This window comes from Somniosus microcephalus, unplaced genomic scaffold, assembly GCF_052327205.1.
Source record: "Somniosus microcephalus isolate GS21.2 unplaced genomic scaffold, FLI_Smic_1.0 unresolved_chr1, whole genome shotgun sequence".
NCBI lineage: Eukaryota > Metazoa > Chordata > Chondrichthyes > Squaliformes > Somniosidae > Somniosus > Somniosus microcephalus.
This window is the reverse complement of record NW_028225179.1, coordinates 60,559,527-60,577,865: the sequence shown is the minus strand read 5'-3', so window position 1 is coordinate 60,577,865 and position 18,339 is coordinate 60,559,527. Positions and strand designations below refer to the sequence as shown.

General features: G+C 46.5%; 1 long non-coding RNA gene across 1 annotated transcript in view; it reads left to right on the top strand.

Annotated features, from left to right (window-relative positions):
* The window catches only part of LOC147095382 (uncharacterized), a 51,742-nt gene that overhangs the window by 6,762 nt on the left and 26,641 nt on the right, over window positions 1-18,339 (top strand). Inside the window, exon 2 of the long non-coding RNA XR_015074791.1 lies at window positions 7,058-7,186. This is a non-coding gene — a long non-coding RNA (uncharacterized LOC147095382). The remainder of the gene's footprint in view (window positions 1-7,057; window positions 7,187-18,339) is intronic.

Below are 18,339 nucleotides of genomic sequence, written 5' to 3'. Positions count from 1 at the left end.
CAACAGTCAAAGAAATGACAAGTAATGCAACTGCCCAAACAGGCAAACAGACCAAATATTCAGACATTTATCTTATACTTTAAACTAAACAAATAGTCAATTCTCAGTTTGCGTTATACGCCACTACAAGCTGAGTCCTTAATGTTTAACTTATACCTTATGTGAGAGTTTTCTGTCTTAATGAGGTCAATAGTCAACAAAAATGGAAAACAATTCTCAAACGATACTTTCTGCCGCGGGACTCAGCCCCTTGATCAAGGGACCCACCCTTGATACTGCAGTTTTAACTCGGTACCTTATCTGTCTGGGACTCAGCCCTGTCGACTTTCCTTTTGCCGCCTTTGCCCGATACTTTTTCTTTAAAGGCTTGAGTTGTCAGTATTCTCCTCCCTTCAGTGGTCAACAATAAAAGAAGCAAAAGTTACAGAATTCAACTCCAGTCTGAAACATGAGTCTTAACTAGATCGCAGTACTCCCGTCGGAAGAAACAGACCACACCAACTTAATATCTAATGAGAAATCCTTTTATGTGAAAAAATCACTGTGGCCAGTCAGGATCTGTCACACAGAATCACAGAATCTACAGTGCAGATAGAGGCCATTTCGGCCCATCGAGCCTGCACCGACACATATCCCACCCTATCCCCGTACCCCACGTATTTAATCCCCTAACACTAAGGGTCAATTTATCATAGCCAAATCAACCTAACCTGCACATCTTTGGACTGTGGGAGGAAACCGGAGCACCCGGAGGAAACCCACGCAGACACGGAGAATGTGCAAACTCCACACAGACAGTCGCCCGAGGCCAGATTTGAACCCGGGTCCCTGGCGCTGTGAGGCAACAGTGCTAACCACTATGCCACCGTGCCTCCGTGTCATTAGAGATTCACGATGTCCTTGTCCGTGACTTACCGAAAGGCAGCAAGCGATCTCGGTGGAACCTCCAAGTGAACTGTCGAAGTCTCGACTCCCAAGTAAGACTCTTTAAACACAAAGTATCGTTATAGACAGGCTTTATTTGCTTGCAAGGGAAGAGTTATGTAGTCAAGGGCTACATCAGACCTCTTCAAAAAAATAAAGAAGTTCATATTTATACAGTATAGAAACAAACCAAGCTTTCTATGCCACATGACATAGTATGGAATCATACCTGATTACAAAGGCACAGACCTTGCGAACTATTGAAACAACGTATTCCGGGCTGCGTTAGAATAGCAAACAGAAATACCTCGGGATAAGATTAACTAATCCTTTATTATGGGATCCCTCTGTTCGTTCTGTTCTCTCACTATACCAGCTGGACCTGTAGGCCGATGTTTACCTTATCATGTCCTTGGCTAATTGTTTGGTGAATGAGGCTCTTTGTAAGCTTATCATAGATGAGTACGTATGTAGCATTCCTAACTTGTCTTATTCCCTAGAGACTGGTTAGTGAATCATGCTGTCGGCCATTTCAGTTTTTTTATTCTATGCCCAGGAAGCCATTTTGTGTCTAAGTGAGAAACTGTACTTCCACACCAGTCATGATTATCTTGCAGCCATGTTTCCGTAATGGCCACCAGATCATACCCATGTGTAGTTATTTATACCATCAACTCGTCAATTTTGTTACGAATGCTGCGAGCATTCAGATAAAGAACTTTCAAATATGTTTTCTGACCATTTATTCCTGCTTTTACCCCTTTTACTACTTTACCTTTATCATTATACATTCTGTCCCTTCCTTACACGCTCTGGTTTTCAATTCCCCCACTGCTACCTTGCTCTATTGCCTTCTCCGCTGTCATTTTTATTTTTCGCTCTCTTAAAACCTCCCCCCCCACTAATTAGTTTAAAGCCCTCTCTACAGCCCTAGTTATTCGATTCGCCGGGGCTCTAGTCCCAGCACTTGCCAAGTGAAGTCCGTCCCAACGGAACAGCTCTCTCCTGTCCCAGTACTGATGCCAGTGTCCCAGGAAGCAAAACCCATTTCTCCCACACCAGGCTTTGAGCCACGCATTTAACTCTCTAATTTTATTTACCCTAGCCAAATTTGCATGTGGCTCAGTTAGTAATCCAGAGATTATTACCCTTGTGGTTCTGCTTTTTAATTTGACCCCTAGCTGCTCAAACTCCCTCAGCAGAACCTCCTTCCTTGTCCTATCTATGTCGTTGGTACCAACATGGACCACGACAACTGGATCCTCCCCCTCCCACTCCAAGTTTCTCTCCAGCCCAGAGGAGATGTCCTTAACCCTGGCACTGGGCAGGCAACACAGCCTTCGGGACTCTCGCTCTCGGCTGCAAAGAACTCTATCCCCCTAATGATACTATCCCCTACCACTACAACGTTTCTTTAATAAACTAGCAAAAGTTAGAGGATAAAACCCCGATACTAAAAGAAGCAAGGGGGAGAGAGCGAGAGAGCAGAGGCACCTTTATATATACTCGGGAAAAGTTAGTGTAATTTCCAAATTTACAGATGACACCAAATTCTGGTGTATAGTTAATACTGAGGAGCACTGTGACAAAATACAAGATGTTATTAAACTGGCAGGTTGGTGTGTAAATGGCAAATTAATTTCAATATAGATAGATGAGAGATGCTGCAATTTTGGTAAGAGGAATAAGGAAACATACTCCTTGTAAAGTTAGTGTCTAAATGGGGTAGAGGAGCAAAGGGATCCAGAGGGACAGATGCACAAATCATTAAAAGCAGGTTAACCAGGCCATGAAAATGCAGACAAAGCACTGGGGTTCATTTCTAGTGTAAGAGAATTGCAAAGCAGAGCAGGTATTTTAAACATGTATAGAACCTTGGTTAGACCACACAGGGAGTTCTAAAAGCTTTCCCACCACCAAGGTTAAGCTGACTGGCCTGTAATTGCCAGGTTTATCCTTCTCTCCTTGTTTGAACCAGGGTGTAACATTTGCAATCCTCCAGTCCTTTGGCACCACCCCTGTAATCTAAGGAGGATTGGAAGATTGTGGCCAGCACCAACGCAATTTCTACCCTTACTCCCCACAGTAACCTCGGGTGCTTCCCATCCGGACCGGGTGACCTATTCACTTTAATTACCGCCAGCCTGTCTGGTACGTCCTCTTTATCTATTTTATCTCATCCAGTATCCCAGCAATCTCCTCGTTTACCATAACTTTGACAAATCCTCTTCCTTAGTTAACGCCGATGCAACGTACTCATTTAGTACCTCAGCCATGCCTTCTGCCTCCACCAGTAGTTCTCCATTTTGGTCCCCAATAGGCCCCACCGCTCCTCTGACGACCCTTTTTCTGTTAATATGCCTAAAGAAGACCTCTTGGATTACCGTTATGTAATTCTGTGGTGAATTCTGAAACAACATGGTACAGCACTCGAAACAATCTTCAGCAAGGGGCTGGGTGTCAGAGGGTCAAAACTCCGACCTTTCACCCCTACCAATCTGAAGGTCTTGTGTAAAATGAATGTGGGGATTTCAAACACAGTCCTTGGTGAGAGGTCAGATTTGTGCCAAACTAGGCCGTTTGACAGTTCAAGATTTCCACTGGGCTTTGTGTGAAGACGTGCTTCCTGACCGCACCCCTGAATGGACTATTTATAATGTAAATATTGTGCCCTCTTGTTCTGGACTCCCCCACTAGAGGAAAGAGTTTCTCTGTCATTTTGACAGACTTGATTTGAAGCTTTTGACTAGGTAACCGAGGGTGGATGAGGGCTGTTCAGTTGATGCTGTGTATATGGACTTTAAAAAGGTGTTTCATGAAGTACCATGTAATAGGCTTGTTGGCAAAATTGAAGCCTGTGGGATAAAAGAAGCAGCAGCAGCAGGGATACAAAATTGTCTAAGGGATAGAAAACAGAGAGTTGTGGTGAATGCTGTTTTTTGGACTGGAGGGGGAGGTATTCAGTGGTGGTCCCCAGGGATCAGTACCAGGATAACTGCTGTTTTTGACACATATTCATGACCTGGATTAGGATAAAGGGCACAATTTTGAAATTTGCGGCTGACTCAACTTGGAAGTGTTTAAAACAGTGAGGAAGTTAGTAATAGACTTCAAGAGGATGTAGACAGGCTGGTGGATTGGACGGACACATGGCAGATGAATTACAACACAGAAAAGTATGAGGTTATACAGTTTGGGAGGAAGAATGAGAAGAGACAATGCAAGCGAAATGGTACAATTTTAAAAGGGGTGCACGAACACAGACCTGGGGGGATGTTTGTGCACAAATCTTTGGTGGCAAGACAGGTTAACAAAGCAATTGTAGTTAATAAAGCCAATGGGATCCTGGGCTTTATAAATCGAGGCGTAGAGTACAAAAGCCAGGAATCGATGGTAAACCTGTATAAAATGTAAACACAGCACTGGGGTTCATTTCTAGAGAGATCGAATTGCAAAGCAGCGAAGTTATGTTCAACTTGTAGATTCTGTTAGAGCCTTGGTTAGACCACACTTGGTGCACTCTGTACAGTTGTAGTCTCCATATTATGAAAAGGATAGAGAGACACTGGAGAAGGTGAAACAAAGATTGACGAGAATGATACCAGAACTGAGAGGTTCTAAGTATCCAGAATGACTGACCGTGCTGGGGCTCTTTTCTCTAGAAAAGTGAAGTCCGAGGGGTTATTTATTAGAGATCTGTATAATTATGAAGTGGTTTGATAGGGTAGATGATGAAGATGTTGCCACTTGTGGGGAATCCAAAACTGGGGGTCAAAAACATAAGATAGTCACCAATAAATCCAATAAGGAGCTCAGGAGAAACCTCTTTACCCAGAGAGTGGTTAGAATGTAGAACTTGCTGGCACATGGAGTAGTTGAGGTGAATCGCAGAGTGCCTTTAAGGGGAAGCTGGATAAGTACGAGGTAGAAAGATATAGACGGATATGATGATAGGATGAGGTAAAGTAAGGTGGTGGAGGCTCGTGTGGAACATAAACACCGGCTGGACCTGTTGGGCTGAATGGCCTGTTTCTGTGCTGTAAATACTATGTAATTCTACGCTGAATTCTGAAGAGACATGGTACAGCACTCGAAACAATCTTCAGCAAGGGGCTGAGGGTCACAGAGCATCAAAACTCTGACCTTTCACCCCATCCGATCTGAAGGTCTTGTGTACAATGAATGTGGGGAGTTCAAACACAGTCCTTGGTGAGAGGTCAGATTTATACCACACTGGGCTGTAAATCGGCAGACTGGCTGTTAGTGCCTTCAAATCCTGTTTAAAACCTCTCTCCGTCACTGATCTCAATCCACCTACAACCTTAACCCGTTCTCTGCTGCTCAGTCTGTTTGTGTCTCTACGAGCGTGTGTTTCTGTGTCCCACTATACGTGTGTTTTTATGTGTGTGTGTATATGTGGGTATGTCTGTGTAGGTGTTTCTGCATGTGTCTCTTGTGCTGGTGTGTGTGTCTATAAACAGAAACCTAGCTAATGAAAATATATCAATTTTAGGCTTGAATTTTTCAATTGAGCTCCAGCATGAACAGCTTTTTGGGGAGAGTTCCAGATTTCTACTACCCTTTGTGTGAAGAAGTGCTTCCTGACATCACACCTGAACAGCCTAGCTTTAACTTTAAGCTTTTGCCCCTTGTTCTGGACACTCCCACCAGATGAAATAGTATCTCTCGATCATCATAAAACCTCAATGATCGCATCCTTAATTTTCTGTATTCAAGTTTATAAATTCAGGAACAGAAATGGTATGGAGCGGGGAGGGGAACAGAGTAACAGTGGTAATGTCTAGGTAATGAAGAGGGAGCTCAGTATTTTACCTGCCTTTGAGGGCTCGATGCTGACACTATAAAGTGGAGGTAGGAACAGGAGTCGGCTATTCAGCCCCTCGAGCCTGTTCCCCCATTCAGTGAGATCATGGCTGATCTATCATAACTCCATCCACCTGCCTTGGCTCTGTATCCTTTCTCCACCCTTGCCTGGCAAAAATCTATTGATCTGGGAATTAAATTATTAATTACGCGAGCATCTACTGCTTTTTGTGGGAGAGTTCCATACTTTTACCTCCCTTTGCGTGAAGTAGTGTTTCCAAACTTCTTTCCTGAATGGCCTGGCTTTGATTTTGAGATTATGTCCCCTTGACCTAGACTCCTCAACCAGTGGAAATAGTTTCTCTCTCTCTACCTTGACAATTCCTTTTAACATCCTAAAATCCTCAATCAAATGAAATCGCCCCTTAACCTTCTATATTCCATGGAATACAAGCCCAATTTATGTAATCTCTCCTCACACAATCCTGGAACTCCCTCCCTAACAGCACTGTGGGAGTACCTTCACCACATGGACTGCAGCGGTTCAAGAAGGCGGCTCAGCAATATCTTCTCGAGGACAATTAGGGATGGACAATAAATGCTGACCTTGCCAGCGATGCCCACATCCCAGGAACAAATAATAATTTAACCCTTGGTACCCTGGTTACATTCTGGTCTATCTGTGCTGCACTCTCTCCAAGGCCAGTATATCCTTCCTGAGGTGCGGGGCCCAGAACTGAATGCAATTCTCCAGATGGGGCCTTTCCAGAGCTCTCTACAGCTGAGGTACCAACATTCCATTAGCCTCTTTAATTATTTTAGTACCTGTCCACGAGCTTTTACTGATTTAAGTACTTTGACCCCTAAATCTCGCCAGTAAGAGTAAGTGTGGGGTGTGTGTATTTTCTGTTTAAATTGGTGCATTCGGTTTCATTTGATTCTGGTATTTAACAGCAACAAACAACTCCTGCAAACCCTCAGCAACTGAATCTCTATTTGGATTCATTCACCAGTCCCGGTGACTGCTCCAACTCACCCTACGTATCTGTGTGTCCCACTATCCTTCCCCTGTGTGTTTGGATGTTGCAGACCGAAACAGTGAAAGATCAAGTGATGGATTCCCACCAGCCCGAGCTCTCCACGTTCTCACTGAATGAAACCTTCCTTCACGGGAAGCAGATTCTGTTTGATTGTTTAGGCCCCGTAACCCCTGACCCTGTATTACTGCTCTCTGAATAAAGGGCTGTACTCAGAAATAAAACTGACTGCATTGATCACAGCTTCACATCCGTGTCTTGTTTCTCTTTAGGATCAGTGTGCTGGAGGACAAGGTGTCCGGGGATGAAATGAGACTGGGAGAAGATTTGGGAATCGCAGGAAATGGGAAGAGGAAACTGGCACAGGGAATCTCTCCGTGTCTAATAACACATTCAGAAAGGTACTGAGATAAGACGGGTGTCCCAGCGCGTCTGCACTCTGACCGTTTGGGGTTTAAGCTGTTTAACTTGAAACGGTATCTTCAGGCAGATTGGAAATGGACATCTATTGCATCAGACCCACAGATCGTTTGATGGGACAGTGTAGAGGGAGATTTACACTCAATCTAACCCGTCCATCCTCTATCTTGTTTTTTCTCTTTCACTATCTGCCTCATTTAATTTCTCTCTTTGCCTCAACTTACTCTGCCTCACTCTCGTCTCTATTTCTTTCTCAATGTCTCTATCTCTCTTCGCCACGTTTTCTCTCTCTTCTCTCTATCTCTCTTCCTCGCTGTGTCTCACGCTTTCTGCCTTTCTCTTCTCTGCCTCAGTCCCTTCTGCCTCACTCTCAGTCCCCCTCTCTCTGCATGTATCGACCCTCTGTCTTCTCTCCTCCCCCTTCTCTCGCTCGCCATCTCAGCCACTATCTCATCTTTCCCTCTTTCTATTTCTGCCTCATTCTCTCTCTCCCCTCTCATTCCCTCTTTTCCTTTCAGTCTCTCTCTGTGTTAATCACTTATTTTACAGTTGGCTTCCTCTCTGCCCATTTCTCTGTCTCCCCCTTTTTGTCGCACTTTCTTTTCTCACACTATCACACTCTTTCTCCCCTCTGTGTTTCCCCTCTCTCTGCCCCTGTCTCTCTCCCTTTCTCTCTCTCTCTCTCTCTCTGTCAATATTCCTGATGTAACAGGCCTGCCCCAACACAACACAAGCCCAACCCGTACTTTGAACACATTGCATGAGCTGATCACAGCTTCTACACCCCGAGTTTTAAAATGAGCTGTCCGCGATGTACAGACCCCACCTGGGGATTGGAGCCCTGCAAGATTTTGCTGTTAATCTAGAGGGAAGCTTGCCTCCACATCGCATCCAGCCCCAATCCTGAACTCATTTTATTACATTTCATCGTCCAGTTACATATCCCGCCTCCCTTTGTATACATGCCTCCGATGTGCTCCTCTCTGTAAATCTAATGGGTCTTGTTTCTTATTTTTGACAGCCTGTTTCTTGAATTTAATCTGTTTGGCCATTTTGTAAATTTTTGAAGAATTGGGAAGCGATTCCTGCTGATCTGCGGAATTTCCATATAGGACACATGTCTCGGTGGAGCAGGTACCCCAGTCACGTTAAAATAACACTAAAATGTTATTCTACACACCGTCTAGCAGCGGAAGGAAACTGGAGGGAAAAGATGTCCGCAAATCTATAAACATAGAAGATAGGAGCAGGAGTAGGCCATTCGGCCCCTCGAGCCTGCTCCGCCATTTAATGAGATCATGGCTGATCATCCAAATTCATTACTCTGTTCCTGCTTTCTCCCCATATCCCTTGATCCCTTTAGCCTTAAGAAATATATCCAACTCCTTCTTGAATATATTTAATGAATTGGCCTCAACTGCCTTGTGTGGTAGAGAATTCCACAGGTTCACCACACTCTGGGTGAAGAAATTCCTCCTCATCAGTCCTAAATGGCTGACCCCTTATCCTTAGACTGTGACCCCTGGTTCTGGACTCCCCCGTCATCGGAACATCCTTCCTGCATCTAGTCTGTCTAGTCCTGTTAGAATTTTATAAGTTTCAGTGAGATCCCCTCTCATTCTTCTGAACTTTAGCGAATATAAGCCCAATCGACCCAATCTCTCCTCATACGTCATTCTTGTCACCCCAGGTTTCAGTCTGGTGAATCTTCGCTGCACTCCCTCCATGGCAAGAACATCCTTCCTCAGATAAGGCGACCAAAACTGCACACAATACTCAAGGTGTGGTCTCACCAAGGCCCTGTACAACTGCAGCAAGACATCCTTGTTCCTGTACTCGAATCCTCTTGTAAGGATTTCGGGGGTTTCTTTTAAACTGGTTTAAAGTAATTTTCCTGGTCTTGCAGCCTTTGCCTGCGCATCAGACCAATTCCAATAAAACCAATTTACAAACAGCGGTTTCTAATCGCTCCCCCTCCTTTAGTTCTGAGTGGAGGAACTTATAATTAATGATATTAAAATGGAACAAGTGGTTTGGATGAGAGAAAAAAATCAAGCTTTATTAACTAAAAGAAACTACAATCACAATATCAAACTATCCCACACGAACACAGTAAAATTGTAAAACTATATATCAAGGGGGTACACACGGCAAAAACGAGGGATACAATGGCTACAATGTATTTAAACAATCTTAGCAACTCCCTTAAATCACCATCCCCCCCCTTAACTCCTGCTAGGTTGCCTTGTGTGGAGTCATAAACTCTGTCGACATGTGGTCCAGCGAAGAGAGAGGGAGAAAGAGAGAGAGAGAGAGAGGGAGCTCACCTATGGTACCAGGAAGTCAAGAGGGCGAGCTGGCTGCTCAGCCTTTTTTATACCTGGTGAGCCCCTCACATCCTGCCTTACAAGGGCTGTGTGCAAAATTAACCCCAAAGCTGTGATAGGCTAACTCCAAGTGGTTAGATTGAGTTAATGTGATTTTCAAAGCTCCCTTTGCTGAAACAAAAGGGAGATACACCTGCTCTATAGTCCAGTACTGGGTGATTGGAAACCCATTCAAGATACAAAGAGTCTCTTCTGCAGTTTAGGTGTATCCACTCGATATACAAACAAATGCTAATAGCATTCAATTGCTTTATAAACAAAGCAATGTCCTTTGTCTTCGTTGAACCTTACTTCCAGACACAGAAAGCTGCATTCCAAACCTCTTTTGTCATTCGGCCATGTGGTGAGACAGCCATTTTATCCCTGGAAATTTAAAAAGCACATTGCCCAGGGATACTTTAATCAAAAAACATGAATCTTCAGAACTGTAAATTATTGCGAATTCTTACAGTCCGCCCTTGGATACTTCCAGCTTGCTTGCAGTATCCTCTTGAAGAAATGAGCAATAATTTCTGACCCCCCACAAACAACCATCCCCTGTATTTACCTAATAGCTATCTGCCACTGATCCCCGTCCCGTCTATTCCCCTTAAATTCAAGAAAAAATCCATGGTACGGTAGGCATCTTACAGATACTTCAGTTTTCACTAAGGGGTCTCATACCCCTACACGCTTGTAAAATTATACATGTAAATTTGGGTTTACACATCACCTTTTTTTATCATAAGTTATTACAAAATGTTGCAATCTTAGTTACACAATGTACTCAAAAATTATCGCAAGCACGGAGAGGGTCCTACGCCTCTGCTCAACTTGGGGCTGCAACACAAAATACAAAAAATCATTAAACAACATGCTTATGAACCCCGATCATCACGGGCCGATGATGGGTCGCGAAATTCGAGTGGGTATTGCTCCTCCCACTCGGGCAGTAAAAGTACCTTCCACCCCCCTTTGATCGGCTTAAACTTTAAAACAGGCAGAATGGATTTAGCGACCAGCCTGCTCCGACAGCCCCGAGCCGTTCCCTTGTCCTTTTGTGGAGGCGGGGTACCCCTCACGTTTAAAATTACCTTCCACAGACCGAGACCGGGGAGTATGGGATCTCATGACTCCCAGTCCCTCCCCCTCCCGTCTTCCCTCGACTGGCTGCAGAAAATGATGGGTGCCTGTGTGGCGGCACTCTCTGGCCCCACACTGATCCGGCCACCCACTCATCCTTCCCAGCCACACTTATCCTCTTGCCCGTGGGCTCCCGGGTGAGTTCCTCCCTCCCCCGACCGCACCCACGCGACTCTTGGGTCGCCCCCTCCTCTATACAATCATTCCCGGGCCATCACCACCCACCCCTGGGGAACGCGTCCCTATGACCAGGCACCCGCGCTTCCCCATCGTGACTCCTCAACAGCGAGGTCTCCCGCACGTGAACTTCGGTCAGGATAGTGCTGGGTTGGGGGCCATGCCCCACCCAGCTGGGGCCATCTCCTCCCCGTAGGAGGAGTAGGCAAGTTCCTCCAGACTCTGTCCGGATTTTCCCGAAGATCGCTGCGGGGTCTCCTGGATTCGTCCAGTGGCGAGGTGATCCCCAACATTCTGTATCTTCATTCGATGTCCAGCTCGGGCTGGGCGAACATGGCTGCTTCATTTTCCAATCTCCTGCAAAAACTTAAAAGGACATGCAGCCAGGTCTCACTGACCTGCTGCCTTAGATGGAGACATGGTCGGGTCCCTCGACCTCGGACCAAAACAGAAACATTTGGCACACCTGTAAATTTAAACTCTTTAAACTTAAACTTAAGACTAGTTAAATCAACAAAACTTAAAATACCTTAAAAGCACGCTATATACACACACATAGCTATAATACAAATGCCGCCCGTCTCCGGACGGCCAGTCTAATCTCTGGCACTGTCGCAGATTGCTGCTGACTGCAGCGAAGCTGGACTGCCTCCTGTCTCTGGTCCCTCGCAGCTTATGGCTGTTGAGTGGGGGCCTCTGTTCTCTGGCTTTTCCCTGGCTCGGGAGACCGCCCTACTCCACTGTAAAGTGGGTGACCATGCTTTCTTAGGCTGGGGCACCCGCTGAGACCTTCTGAGGGGTGTCTCTACAGGGGAAACTTTGGCTGGCGGACCCTGAGCTTGGGTCACAGCCCCAGCTGGCTGGGAACCTGCTCCCCCATGTCCAAATAGCCCGCACTGTATAATGTACCTGGCAGCCTGCCAGTGCAAATCTCTCTCTTGGGTTTGTCTGCTCTTTCCTGCCCACTCCCGTGCTGGGGGCAGGTATGCTCTCACCACCCGCTGCTGGTGGCTGGAAATTTTCCTCCCCATGTTTAAAACCTGGTGTCAGCTCCCTCCCTATGTCTCCTGCAAGGGGGATTGCTATCTCTGCCCCCGCAGGGTCCCACATCATGGGGGGGACCACTCTAGAAGCGGGCTGGGAAGCTGGCCCCTTTAAACAGGCCACAGTGCCTGTCTTTACAGGTGGTGAACTTGAACTTGCCTTGTACAATTTGTCTGAATTTCTCTGTGCCCCATCACTGCCACTGGCCCGGACCCATATGGGTCCCAGAAAGTGCCTGCACGTGCACTCTCTTTGACCAGCATACCGGCCAGTCATTGTGGGGAGGCAGAGGTGGGCGAGGGGGTTGCAGCACCATTGATGGCTGCTACCTTTCCCTGGTTGGTCAGGAGAGACCGCATTGCTTCCAGTAGCGACTCGACTGAGGTGGGGGAGATTCCTGTCTCTGCTCTTTGGGCTGGGGCTGGGGGATTCTTTCCCTTGCTATTCTTCCAGGAATTCTTAGTCTTTTCTCCAGTGACCGTCTTTCCCACACCCATAGCAATTTAACCGAGCCTGGGAGGGACTGTTCCCCTCCTGGTGCCACTCTTTCTTATACTGAGCCCCAGGTTCAACCTCGTGGACTTTACCCTTCTGCTGGGGGCTCTCACCATTCCTCCCATTCCTAAATGTCACCATGAGCTGCCGGATTACAGTCTCTTCGGTTACTAGGGGGTCTCGGGGGTCAAACCATGCGTTGGCCTTTGCTCTTATCTGGGGCAGGCAATTGTACACCAGGCAACGAAGCCATTGGGTCTGCTGCTGCTGGTTCAGCTGTGCCCTATCTTGTCCCCCTGTACATGCACGGTTGTAGACTGGCCACAGCCTGTCTGCAAATGCCTGTGGAGTCTCCCCTTCCTGCTGCAGGGTTCTCCCTACGCGATCGAACGGATTGCCGTCGTTCGCACCCATGGCTTCCAGTATTTCCTCCTTCAGGTCCTCAAAACCCTTCTCTCCTCTCTTGGCCTCAGCCGAAAGGGTCTGATAGAGCTTACTATCCACAGAGAAAAGCAACATTCTGGCTTTCTCTTCATCATCACAGCCGTTAACACCGGCTGCCTGGTCTACTTGTTGGAAGTGCAGTGAGGGGTCTCCCTTTTCAGAGAGCATGGGAATATGTTTCACCATACCCCTGAGCTGTGGGGTATCATAAGGGACCAGATAGGTATTCTGAACAGCCCCTGGGTCATTATTATTCACGGGCTGACCGTACCTCCGTTGTTGGAGGGGGTACACTGGTCCTGGTTCCCGCCTGCCTAGCGGGACCTGCTGGCGTTCTCCTACCACCCCATTGTCCACCCCTCCTTGCTGCCAGAGCTCCTCAAAACCCGGAGCTGTGGGCTGCTGACTTGGGATCTCTAATTCCCTAGCCAGCCTTTCCCTGGGTGTTGCCTGTGGGGCGGTTTGATTTGGGCTGCCAGTAAAATCCAGCTGACCTGCCTTCGGGTTGATCATGCAAATCATTCCCCTTGCTGCCTTTAAAGCCACGTTAAGACTTTCTATCTCTGACCTACAGGGGCCATGATCTGCTTCACCAAACCTGGCATTCTCTTCCCGCAGTCTCATCTCACTATCCCTCGCCTCTGTGACTTCCTGCACAAGGCGCTCTATAAATGCCTGGCATTTCGTGACCTCTAGTGTGAGGCGTGCATTCTCTTCCCGCACCCTCCTACCACTAGCTCTGGCCTCTTTAAACTCCTCCAGCTCTCCCATCACACCCTTCCTAACCCAGCCACCTATATCCCGATAGGTGAGCCTACACGCTGCTGCTAACATTCGCAGGGCTACCCACATACTGAAAACGAGAGAAACAAGAGCGGATGCTTTCACCAGATCCAGACCACTTATTAAATCAAAAACTGCCTCCACTCCTACCTGGCTCGCCATTGTAAGGATTTCGGGGGTTTCGTTTAAACTGGTTTAAAGTAATTTTCCTGGTCTTGCAGCCTTTGCCTGCACATCAGACCAATTCCAATAAAACCAATTTACAAACAGCGGTTTCTAATCGCTCCCCCTCATTTAGTTCTGAGTGGAGGAACTTATAATTAATGATATTAAAACGGAACACGTGGTTTGGATGAGAGAAAAAAATCAAGCTTTATTAACTAAAAGAAACTACAATCACAATATCAAACTATCCCACACGAACACAGTAAAATTGTAAAACTATATATCAAGGGGGTACACACGGCAAAAACGAGGGATACAATGGCTACAATGTATTTAAACAATCTTAGCAACTCCCTTAAATCACCATCCCCCCCTTAACTCCTGCTAGGTTGCCTTGTGTGGAGTCAGAAACTCTGTCGACATGTGGTCCAGCGAAGAGAGAGAGAGGGAGCTCACCTATGGTACCAGGAAGTCAAGAGAGCGAGCTGGCTGCTCAGCCTTTTTTATACCTGGTGAGCCCCTCACATCCTGCCTTACAAGGGCTGTGTGCAAAATTAACCCCAAAGCTGTGATAGGCTAACTCCAAGTGGTTAGATTGAGTTAATGTGATTTTCAGAGCTCCCTTTGCTGAAACAAAAGGGAGATACATCTGCTCTATAGTCCAGTACTGGGTGATTGGAAACCCATTCAAGATACAAAGAGTCTCTTCTGCAGTTTAGGTGTATCCACTCGATATACAAACAAATGCTAATAGCATTCAATTGCTTTATAAACAAAGCAATGTCCTTTGTCTTCATTGAACCTTACTTCCAGACACAGAAAGCTGCATTCCAAACCTCTCTTGTCATTCGGCCATGTGGTGTGACAGCCATTTTATCCCTGGAAATTTAAAAAGCACATTGCCCAGGGATACTTTAATCAAGAAACATGAATCTTCAGAACTGTAAATTATTGCGAATTCTTACACTCTCGCTATGAAGACCAACATACCATTTGCCTTCTTAACCGCCTGCTGCACCTGCATGCTTACCTTCTGCGACTGGTGCACAAGGACACCCAGGTCTCGTTGCACTTCCCCTTTTCCCAGTCTATTGCCGTTCAGGTAATCTGTTTTCCTGTTTTTGCCACCAAAGTGGATAACCTTGCATTTATCCGCATTGTACTGCATCTGCCATGCATCTGCCCAATCACCCAACCTGTCCAGATCATACTGGAGTTTCTCTGCATCCTCCTCACAGCGCACACGCCCACCCAGCTTTGTGTCATCTGCAAACTTGGAGATATTACATCAAGTTCCCTCTTCTAGATCATTAATATATATTGTGAATAGCTGGCGTCCTAGCACCGATCCCTGCGGTACCCCACTAGTCACTGCCTGACACTCGGAAAAAGACCCGTTTATTCCAACTCTTTGCTTCCTGTCTGCCAACCAGATCTCTATCCAAGTCAATCCCTTACCCCCAATCCCATGTGCTTTAACTTTGCACGCTAATCTCTTATGCGGGACCTTATTGAAAGCCTTCTGAAAGCCCAAATACACCACATCCACTGGTTCGCCATTATCTATTCTACCAGTTACATCCTCAAAAAATTCCAGTAGATTAGTCAAACATGATTTACCTTTTGTAAATCCACGTTGACTTTGTCCGATCCTGTCACTGTTTTCCAAGTGCACTGCTATTACATCTTTTACAATGGACTCTAGCATTTTTCCCACTACCGATGTCAGGCTATAATTCCACGTTTTCTCTCTACCACCTTTTTTAAATAGTGGGGTTACATTAGCTACCCTCCAATCCATGGGAACTGTTCCAGAGTCTCTAGAATTTCGGAAGATGACCAGCAATGCATCTACTATTTCTAGGGCCACTTCCTTAAGTACCCTAGGATGTAGATTATCAGGCCCTGGGGAATTATCGGCCTTCAATCCCGTCAATTTCCCTAACACCATTTCCCCACAAATACTGATTTCATTCAGTTCCTCCCTCTCATTAGACCCTATGGCCTAGAAATTCACTTGGGCGCGGGCAGCTCGCTCGCGCCCAAAAGTTAGCGCTGGGCGGGGAGGCATTAGCGCACGCCGTATATTCGTCTTCTGCACCCCAATTCGGAAGCGGGCGCTATACCAGGGTGTGCCCGCCTCCGTTTGGGGCGCTGCAACTGAATATCGGCGCGCTAGTTGCCGCAGCGCCACCCGGTGCGGCAGGCTGCGGTACTGCAGGGCTCCTCCTCTTAAGGGGGAGGTGCCTGCAACGGCTGGAGCCCCGATCGCGAATGCCGGCAAAAGAGCCCGGCACAACGGAGATGTGCCGGGCTCCACGGAAACCAGCCGGCAATGCCGCGGGGGGTGGTGGAGGAGGCCGGGGAAGGAGGTGCGGGCAGGCGGCCGCCGAAAAAGCGGCCGGCCGCACCTTCAGCTTTAAAGCACCCCACTATGGCAGCAGGACGGCCCCGTTTTCTGTTCGCTGTTTGCGCCCGCTTCGGAGGAGACGGGCGCAAATAAATATGGGGATCGGCGCGGTTTCGGGGCGTTACGGGCCACCGCACACACCGATGACGTCATCGGTCCCGGCGCAGCGCTAACGGCTACCGCCGCCAATACCGCTGCACTCAATTTCCGCGCTACCACCCCGCCGGCGCAAAAGACCTCTTTAGGCGCTAAGTGGGCGCAAGGCCCACTGAATTTCTAGGCCTATGTTCCCTGACATCTCTGGGATAAAATGAGTAAAATACATATAATCATGGGAGATTTTAACTGCACCAAATAATCTGGCAAGAGGAGGTAGGGAAAGGGGAAAAGGTTTAAGATAATGATTGCAAAAAACAAAAGTAATTGATTGGAAAAATCTGATTTTGAGATGATGTAAATGGAACTACTGAAGATAAACTGGAAGAGAATATTGACAAACAAAGAGAATAGCAGCGGGAAATATTTAAAAAGATGATCAATAGAGTTCAGGAGAATTATATTCCACTAAAAACGAACAAACTAGCCAATAATGAAACTTCAGGAATGAATAAAGAGATGAGGGCAAAATTGAAACTAAAGAAAAAGGCGTACAGTGACTGTTGTATCCTGAAAAGTGGACCCGGTGTTGTGCCAGGTCGACACTTCGTCCGCTCTAAGGGGGAAAGGGTTAAGTGATATACAAAGTCGACGCTTAGCTTTGGTACAGATGACAGACTTCGAGTGAAGGATGGTTCAAAACAGTCTTTATTCACAGGCCTGGGGAGAACCTTCTGAGACCCCTCTCCGATCCGACCACCGATTCACTAGCAGCAATCACAATTATACAAAAATCAAACCCCCCTCCCTAGGGGCGGGGATAAAGCTTATCAGCATCTACAGAGTTATAGCTAAATGACATTTCATCTTCTGCCGCCCACAAATCCCACATTTTCTGTTATCGGCTGGTCCCGTCACCTCCTGGCTCTGAGGCCTCACCTTAATTGCTCTACAACCATCCATTTGCCCGTAGCCAGGTGGTTTTGCTTGTTACATGTTTTCTTAAGATAACAGTCCTCGTTAAGGCGTGCAAAGCACAGACTTTGGCCTCATTTCGGGTTACCTCTGCAAAGCAAGCACACTCTGATTAGTCCCACCATACTTTGAAGAATGGAACCCTGTTGTGATTTACAATAAACGAATTCTTAGGTGTGTTATCTCGCATATGTTGTCTCGCCTGGCCAAACGGACACCCTCCTTAATCTTCCCATGAGTTGTTCTGCAGTTTAAAATCTCAGCATTTGAAGTCACTTAATTATGTTTTAAAACTTAGCTGGGTAAATGCAATATACAGTCCTCTATATCGTTTAACTCAGGGTAGGGATTAACCCATTATCTCCACCTTGTACATTGGTGCTGCATTATACATATTCTAACATACAAACTATAGTAATTTGGCTACTTCAGTCCCCCCTTATGGCCCATTGGTCATTTTGTCCCAATATGGCCCATATGCTGCAGTTTAAGATTGTTTGCTATGAGGACCGTCGCCCTAGTGGTACCAAGCCAGGGTGTCTAATACTCATACTTCCGCAATCCTAAACGCAGTCTTCATAATGATTCTCCTCACGCCCTACCCCTTGCTTGTTGGTGGTTAGCAACAGTGTTTCTTTCTCTTCTTCCTTCATTATTCGTTTGGTTATGGCCTGTGCGAGGTTGTGGTTCTTTCGCCATCGGCAATATCCACAAAGTAAGAACAAAATGATCATTAATACGGCGCCTTGCACAACTACCAGCACGTGTGACATGATCCTGATCCAGGGGTGTATATCGACATTTAGCCCCCAATTCCAGATCTTATTGTACCAAGGAGTTTCCGCTAATGTTGTACCAATGTCTTTTTGTTGTTTCTTTAAGTCTTCCTCTATTTTATGATAATACTTTAAAATTTCCTTTGTTTCCTGCCGTAATTTCTTCCAACCCTCCTCTTCCTCTAACTTAGGAATTGCCTTGGGCTCTGGCATGACATAAGCTTCAACCTCTTTATTAAGTACCATACTATCAAGTGACC